General features: G+C 36.4%; 2 long non-coding RNA genes across 2 annotated transcripts; both read left to right on the forward strand.

The window, feature by feature from the left end:
* Positions 1 to 1,540: 1,540 nt before the first annotated feature.
* Positions 1,541 to 4,033, forward strand: LOC311295924. Its single transcript, XR_014628418.1, has 2 exons — positions 1,541 to 2,633; positions 3,238 to 4,033. It is a non-coding gene; the product is annotated as an uncharacterized lncRNA (long non-coding RNA).
* Positions 4,034 to 7,337: 3,304 nt separating this feature from the next.
* Positions 7,338 to 8,285, forward strand: LOC311295939. The gene is made up of 2 exons (XR_014628437.1): positions 7,338 to 7,443; positions 7,827 to 8,285. It is a non-coding gene; the product is annotated as an uncharacterized lncRNA (long non-coding RNA).
* The last annotated feature ends 667 nt before the right edge of the window (positions 8,286 to 8,952 follow it).

Below are 8,952 nucleotides of genomic sequence, written 5' to 3' on the forward strand. Positions count from 1 at the left end.
ATTTTGATTTAACGAATTACAACGTGGCCACAATATAGTAAAACGAGGGAACAAATTAGTATAACCTGCTGAGGTATTATTAATTCGTGGTCACGAAATTCACCAATTCACAAAAATATAGGTCTTTTTTAATATATTTGAATATCAATAAACCAAAACTGCGCATGAGCGGGGTAAAACTGCTGGGGTGAAACTGCTGGGGTGAAACTGTGGCTCTGCTGCTCTGCAGTCAGACCCTTCTCCGAAAGAGGGAGTTGCTAGTGATGTGACATTTGAACCGAGGCGTCGGAGCCATGGTCGGAGCTTGTGTCGAGAAAAAAATGGGCGTGCCAGATGAAGCCGCGATTCGAGGCTTATGGAATAGAGCATCACAGTCCCGCCCACAGCCGGTTCCGGAAGTAAAAATTCAATACAATTTCTCCATTGACAGTTGGGATATATAAAAACGTAACCATACATGGTAGACTTAAAACCAGCTACGGCTGTACTAAGCGATTATATATGCTCATATAACCGCCAAAAGTTCATGGGGCACTAACCTTGTTTTGGGATAAATGCCTTTTATTCGCGATGTCTTGGAGAAGTAGGCTACTTCATTACCCACAATCCTGAACAATCCCACAATCCCACAGTGATGCATCTGATTGGTGGAGCTCGTGTAAACCCCGCGAAAGTTCGTGAAGACCTATTTTTTTACAGTCTATGGTGAAGACTGAAGATCATAAAAAAACTGTGTTTGTTGCGTTTTTTGCACGGTAGACTTATCAGTGCAACCATGATCTCCTTGGCTGCCATGATGGCTTTTTTCAAGGAGGAAAACAAAAGTGTTAAAAGGGGTGAAAACCACATCAAATCGGGTCATGTAGTTGAGTGTAGCGTGTCCGAGGGTCAGCTTGTGGGTTTTGTAAGGGCCAGCATGAGGGACAAGACCTACAAAGTTGTGGTGAGTTTGGCAGGGAGATGGCAACGTTAGTTAGCATTATCGTCCACTTTAGCTAGGCTACTGTAGCCTCCATATGGTATGAGTCATATATCAAGCATTTTATGATGCCACTGTCAAAACAATATTTAGCTTAGGCATACCTCTTCATGCATTTACTGAACATTTGTGTAATAATTTATTCATGGCAAGTTAATAAACTGAATATGATGCACTTTCTGGTTTGCTGACCATCACTGTTTAATTTTCACTTGTTGTTATTAAGAAAATACATTAAATGTTATTACAATTAAGGATGAACTATAACTTCATGAATAAAATGAGCATGGACCACAAGTGGGAAATTGTTGAGGCAACCTGCCCGTGGGCCGCTGAAACTGCGAGCAGAACGCCGCGGACCGCCAAAACTATTAAACCTTGCAGGCTGTTGCCCAGACAGCAAGCCAACATTGAATAAACATTGTTTTTCCATCTGAATCATCATTATGGTTGATATTGAAATTTCAATGTAAAATAAATGTTGAATCACCATTACCATATCGATGAAAACCTGATGTTATTAATGTTGATGGCAACAATATTGGAACAACATCCCAGCAAACATTGGTCCGACGGCAACGTCGTGTCCCTGGCCAAAAATAGTCGCGGTATGACGGCATAAATCGGTAAAAATATGTAACACAGAACATTTCCTAAAAATGCATTCAGATACATGTGTGCATGTCTACAGTTATCTGAGGTTGCATGTTTAATTGTTATTTTGACTTTTAGCTACGTGTAGTTCAATATATACCATGTTGTGTTTCGGGTGAGAGAGGACGTCACCATGGCGACGTCTTTTACACGTGCATTTATAGTCCATCATGACCCTCTATGAAATCAATTGTGATAAAGCTGTGCTTAATCCTTGCGTGGTTAATACTGCAATAATTAATTAAATTTTTTATTAAATTAAAGTTTTAATAAGTTTTGTGAATACGTCCACTGACGTCCTTTACACGTCTATAGTATCGGGTGAGAGGACGTCACCTGGCGACGTCTTTTACACGTGCATTTATAGTCCATCATGACCCTCCATCATGGAATCCTTGTGAAATATGCAAAAGCTGTGCTTAATCCTTGCATGGTTAATACTGCAAAAATTAATTTAATTGCCCAAGTAGTTTTTAAGAGGTGTGAAGACGTCCACTGACGTCCTTTACACGTCAAGGCTGTGAATACACGTCCACTGACGTCCTTTACACATCTAGTCAAGCAAGACAGAAAAAAAAAACCCAGGAATTATCTTTATGAAATACACGAATTGTATACAAAGTAAATATATTTACTTTATCTTGTTTAAATAAATTATAATCTCACAGTTCCCAGTGTGGTTAAGTGAATGCAAAGCCTCATTTTAGTCATTATTTCAACCTGATACGTTGTGGTTTTTTTAATTTTTTTATGGAATGTATGCATGTAAAACAGAAATATATCTGGTCACCATTTATGTCTGAGTTGGATGTAATTGCCAAAACTGTGCTGCCAAGATGTAACAAAAGATCTCCCGACATTACCAAATCCCGCGATAGGTTAGATTATCTCACGAGATGTTAACGCGTTTTCCCCATAGACTCACTCCGGAACACTGAAGTTTGAACAACCACGGAGAGAGGAGGAATTGAGGCCCATATTATTAAAAATCTACTGTTGGGTACGTACATTTTGTATTATTAGATTCACGTGCTAGAGTTTTACTTGTTTGACATGAATGAACCGAAAGAAATGATGCCCACATTGTCAACTGAAATTGGCTACCGTTAACTGAGTTTGGCTAAAATTAGCTAGTAGGCTAAAAGTTGCTATGAACTTATACAACGGTATACCATAGTATAAAGTATGTTTAATGATACAGTCAAAGTTATTACTGTAAATTATTAATGTAGCCTTTTGAGAGTTTCTTTCAGAAAGTAAATTATCTGAAGTAGAATGAAATGTTTAGCTGGATTTGAACATGTATGTTTTCAGTAACTGCTTTAAAAATATTTTGTAATTTTAGAATTGCTAAACATGTCTATTCAGGGGACATCACAGCCCACCTGTCTTTATCAGAAATGTCCTGTTCACTTTCTCACTGTTACACACCTAGTTAAGGGTCTTTCTCAAGGGCACCACAGTGGTATTGAAGAGGCAGGGGACAAATGCTGTTTTGAATTTAGCTGAAGACCATAAAAATATTTTGAAAATAAGTGCATGTCATTCACCTCAAATTTTTAATTTTCATTTATTTTAAAAAGAAATATATTCTCTTCCCTTAGATGCTGTGAAGAGGTGGAGCCCACATGCTGCAGACTCTGAAATTGATGCAGCAATGGCAGAACACCTGAAACACACTCCAGGAAGAGCTGGGGGTGGTGGATACAAAAAATGAGCCAAACAATGTGTTTAAGGGATAGTTCACCCAAAAATGAAAATTGTCATCATTTACTCAACCTCATGTTTCAAACCTGTATACCTTTCTGTGCTAAACACAAAGATGTTTAGAAGAATGTTTGTAACCAAGCAGATGTCGCTTCCCATTAATAATCATTTTTTCTCCAACAATGGTAGTCAGTGGATGCTCTATTTGCTTGGTTACAAACATTCTTCAAAATATCTTCTTTTGTGTTCAGCAGAAGAAAGAAACTCATACAGGTTTGGAATTTGGTGAGTAAATTACATAATTTTCATTTTTGGGTGAACTATCTTTATATAATAATTCAGTATTTTGCTATTGGTATTTAGTTTGGTTAACAAATCGAGAGCTTAGAATTATAAGGTTCTATCTCCGTTTATTGTAGTTTATTGAGGATCAAAGTTTTTAAACTCGGTTTATGTTTTGTGAGATGGAACCTTTTATTTTATTAATAACTACAAACAAAATATTTTTTTTACAAAAATAACACCACACAGGCATTAATAAACACCTAATGAATCAGATTATCAAAAACTCAATTTCGACCAAAAGTGGAGATAGAACCTTAAAATTCTAAGCTCACGAAATGTTAAACATTGAAAAAAATAAAGAGAAATTTTGGCTGTTCAAGATCAATAAAATGTTGTGCTTAATCAGAACATGCTTCTTTATTGCTTATATCCACAAATAATGTGTTATTGTTTTTGATGTACACGTGATTAAAACGTTTTATTGACATTCAGGTCTGACTGGACCAATTTTGGACCTTTTTAGAACCTTTGTCAAGATGTGTAGGCTAAACCTCAAGACTTGATTGTCTTTCACGATGTTACACAATAGGTGTGTGATTATTTTATATGCAGGCTTATACACTTAAATTATGCAGCAACACATTTAAACACATATGACGACGCATTTAGACGTCCAGGGACGCGCAGAAGAGACGTGGAATTCACGGCCAGAAGAGACGTGGAATTCACGGCCAGAAAAGACGTGGAATTCACGGCCAGAAAAGACGTCGGTTCAACTTCCATTTTGGAACTATTTTTCAACCATGACGGGACGTCTCGGACGGACGTCTTTTCAACGGTCATTAAACGTCCAAATGTTTGCTGGGCCCAGCAAACATTGGTCCGACGGCAACGTCGTGTCCCTGGCCAAAAATAGTCGCGGTATGACGGCATAAATCGGTAAAAATATGTAACACGTCAGCAAACATCGGTCCGACGGCAACGTCGTGTCCCTGGCCAAAAATAGTCGCGGTAGGACGGCATAAATTGGTAAAAATATGTAACACAGAACATTTCCTAAAAATGCATTCAGATACATTTGTAGCCTACATGTCTACAGTTCTATGGGGTTGCATGTATAATTGTTATTTTGACTTTTAGCTACGTGTAGTTCAATATAGTGTATTTGGTGAGAGGACGTCACCTGGCGACGTCTTTTACACGTGCATTTATAGTCCATCATGACCCTCTATGAAATCCTTGTGAAATATGCAAAAGCTGCGCTTAATCCTTGCATGGTTAATACTGCAATCATTCATTTAATTGCCCAAGTAGTTTTTAAGAGGTTGTGAAGACGTCCAGAAAAAAACAGGAATTATCTTTATGAAATACACGATTTGTATACAAAGTAAATATATTTACTTTATCTTGTTTAAATAAATTATAATCACAAAGTGCCCAGTGTGGTTAAGTGATTGCAAAGCCACTGCATTATAGTCGTTTTAAGTGGACGTCCAGTAGGTGACGTCCTTTACACGTGCATTTATAGTCCATCATGACCCTCTATGAAATCCTTATGAAATATGCAAAAGCAATTATGCTTACACCTTGGTTGATACTGCAATAATTAATTCAAGTGCCCCAAGTAGTTTTTAAGAGGTTCTGAAAAGACTTACACTGACGTGCTTTACACATCAAAACTGCCACCGAGATGTTGTAGCAAATCTCGCGATATTGCAAAATTCCACGATATGATGTATTATCTCGCGATAACGCAGCCATTTTCCCGTTTTTCTACAACAGCGAGGCGAGCAGGATTTGAGGGTGCATTGTTCTGTTGCCGAATTACAAAAAATCTGCTGTTGGGTAAGTACATTTTGTATTATAAATGTAACATTAGACACTCTCTGCTTCAACAGAGTACCTTCAATGAAGTTAACGCTTGTGAATGGAGAGGGGCCAGACTCTTTGTACAAATTAAATGTACGAGAGTCTGGTAGAACCAGGCTAATTTTTTTCTGCCGGTGAGACCAAATTTTGTTATAGGTCGCGCTGGCGCGACCGCAACATTTACCCAGCAGCGAATGGTAAAAAAAAAAATGAAAGCGGAACGAAACTGCGCTACTCGTTTGTGCTTACGGACCGTTTATTAGTTCGGACCATTTCGGATATTTCATGAGTCAGGAGGTGTTTTTCATAAATGTTAACATAGTATCCCAAAACGTTTCTGTGATTTACTGTGTTTATATCTTACACTACCATAAAATCAACTATTTGTGCAGGTGAGGTTAATGCACAATGCAAATAGGCAAGTATCAAGGAGACTAACTTTACCTGATTCCTCACCTATGGTCTCAGCTTTAAATTAAGTAATGCTTTATGGCCGTGCCTTTTTGCATAATGAATATAAATCCTGTCTGTATGCAAAGAACGAATCTTCAGTTTTTGATCATATTTGGAATGTATTGTGAGTGTATTATTGTCACTTGGAGGGCAGTTTATGTGCTCTCTATATTAAGGTAGTTAAGTTAATGGCTCAGGTTTGCTCTGTTACAAAGTTGCTCTCTAACCATACTCTAAGATTACCAATTTTGTAATCACTTCAGTGAAGTTATTAAAACGTGATTTAGTTTGTTGTACTTGACGAAATTACATGAAGTTGCAATTTTTCTTTCAGGGTCACACAACGAACAGCCATCTGTCAGACGTAGAATTCAGGAATCTTTCTCCAGGCCATCTTATAGAACCAGAGACATTGAATTTGTTTCTTGTTTAATTTCCTTCATAAAGGTGTGTGTTGTTGTTGTTGTTGTTTTTTTTTTTTACCATATAGTTATGGTGTTTATTGATTAAAGTGTCCTTTCTTACCTTAAATATTTTTCACCCATTTGTTTTTAATGTAATATTGTTTACTGTTTTTATTTAACTACCCTCTTATTTAATTTTGTGTGTTTTGTTTTCATTAACAGAATTTCCAAATGTCTTGCCTCTTGACCGCTGCATTCGGGAGAGAGCACAGAAGTGAGGGTATGTGTGCTAATGGTCTTCTCCAGCCATGGGGTTGTCCTGTCCAAAATTGAATTTACATTTTACAAATCTTTACATTTTGAAATAGCTGGCACCAGACTCTCAAGGAGCACTTACCCCATGTCAAGTGAAAGTAAGAAATATTATATATTTCTAATTATTGTGAACAGCGTGATTTTTTTTGTTTTGTTTTGTAAGATAAAATCAGAGATTGATTTGGTAAATATGGATGATGCTCAAAGACTGAGCTGGCTGTTCACATGTGAAACATATAAATTAACCAATTATCTTGAGAAAGCTCTTTATCGAGATGATCTGTAGATGAGGATTTGTTTGTATATGCTGTGTGTGTGTGTATATGTGTATGTATATATTTGTATTCATGTATTTCTCTGAATGACTTGTATATGTGACCAGAAGATGTTTGCTAAATAAGTTTGTGGTGTCTTTGGCATGACACAGAAATAAAATTTAACTTAACTATATATGGTGTGTTTAAAACACTGGCTTATTTGGAGTTTGTTGTCAACCTTTGTTAGAAGTACAAGTATTTAACCAAGTATTGAATGATTATTGATATGAAATGTGAATGATACCATTGTTTTCGCTCATTGTCAATTCAGTCTCCCCTGAATTGACCTTTACTTGGAATTTTATTTTTTATTTTTTTTTGAGGTGAAGTAATACTGTGTAATTTCTTTCACAGAATCATGTCAAATGCTTTAATGGCGATTTTCAATATGAAGAGTGGTGGCCAAATTGAAAAGAAGTCATTCAACGCTACACGGACGCTTTGTACGATGTAATTCAAGGTAATTTTGGCCTTATGACATTAAAAAAAAAACTCTTGTTCCTTGTCTAAAATTAATGGAATTTTTATTGTTAACTTTTATCTATTCAGGGGACATTCTTTAAAAGACCACCTGTCTTTATCAGAAATGTCCTTTTCACTTTTACAGTTACACACCTAGTGAAGGGTCTTTCTTAAGGGATCAGTATTGAAGGGGGCAAATGCTGTTTTTTATTTTTATTTTCACTATTCGAACATTTAATGCAGAACATCTTTTATTGGCATAAGATTATTATGCAGTAAAATAACATGGTTATTTTCCGACATAAAAAAAAAAAGTACATTTACCTAGAAATTAGCCTTTTTTTTTTTTCTTTTTTTTTTAACCATATTCTCTTTCCTCAGATGCTGTGATGAGGTGGAGCCCAAATGCTACAGACTCAGACATTGATGCAGCAGTGGAGGAACACCAGAAGAACGCTCCAGGAACAGCTGGGGGTGGTGGTTATAAAAAAATGCGCCATAAACAAAACAAAAACCATAAAGCCATAAACTTCATAGACTCTAAAAACTTTTATTTATGGCTGTTTAACAGTAATGCAAGACTGTTAGTAACTGAAACTTAGTACTGCCACAGCTCTGACTTCTATTCATCAATGATGGAATATTATAGAAAGACTCTAAAAATAGAATGCGTTGACTGTTCCTGTACTTTTGTTATATTCTGGTTTGATTAATGTCTGCTTAACCTTAATGTGAAACTGTTAGAGAAAATGCCATTACCACAGAATTTACCACATTGTACTATTTCTAACAACTGGAAGACATTCAAATGTAATATTCACAATAAAATGTTGTGCTAAATTATAGCACTATTTTTTGCTTCAGTCCACAAATAATGTGTTGATGTACACGTGATTAAACGGTTTTATAGACGTTCAGGTCTGACCGGACCGATTTTGGACCTTTTTAGAACCTTTGTCAAGTTTAGATGTGAAACGTTTAGATCGCCGGTCACGATTTAACACAATGGGTGTATGATTATTTTATATGCAGGCTTATATGCCTACACTTATGCAGAAACACACCTTATAAACATCCAGAAGAAGAGTAATTCTGACGTCCATGGACGCGCAGAAAAGACGTGGAATTCACGGCCAGACGACGTCAAAGACGTCGGTTCAACTTTCATTTTGGAACTATTTTTCAACCATGACGGGACGTCTCTGTCGGACGTCTTTTCAACGGTCATTAAACGTCCAAATGTTTGCTGGGTGATTACTCACATGAATAGGAGAAAAAAATGCATTGCAAGTTTTGTGTAATTTTATTTTTAAATATGCTAATGAGGCTATATCTAATTAAATATGCATTAATTTGCATATATTTTGAAGTGACGAATCTGACCATTGAAAAAAACAAGGTTCAAAATGATTTTTGCATTTTGTTGATATATTCAATAAAAAGACTTGTTCAGAGGGGATTATGAATATCCCCTTTTGTTACCCTGTAAATCAGAAAATACTGGCAG

This window comes from Rutilus rutilus, assembly GCF_951802725.1.
Source record: "Rutilus rutilus genome assembly, chromosome: 8".
In the NCBI taxonomy this organism is placed as follows: Eukaryota; Metazoa; Chordata; class Actinopteri; order Cypriniformes; family Leuciscidae; genus Rutilus; species Rutilus rutilus.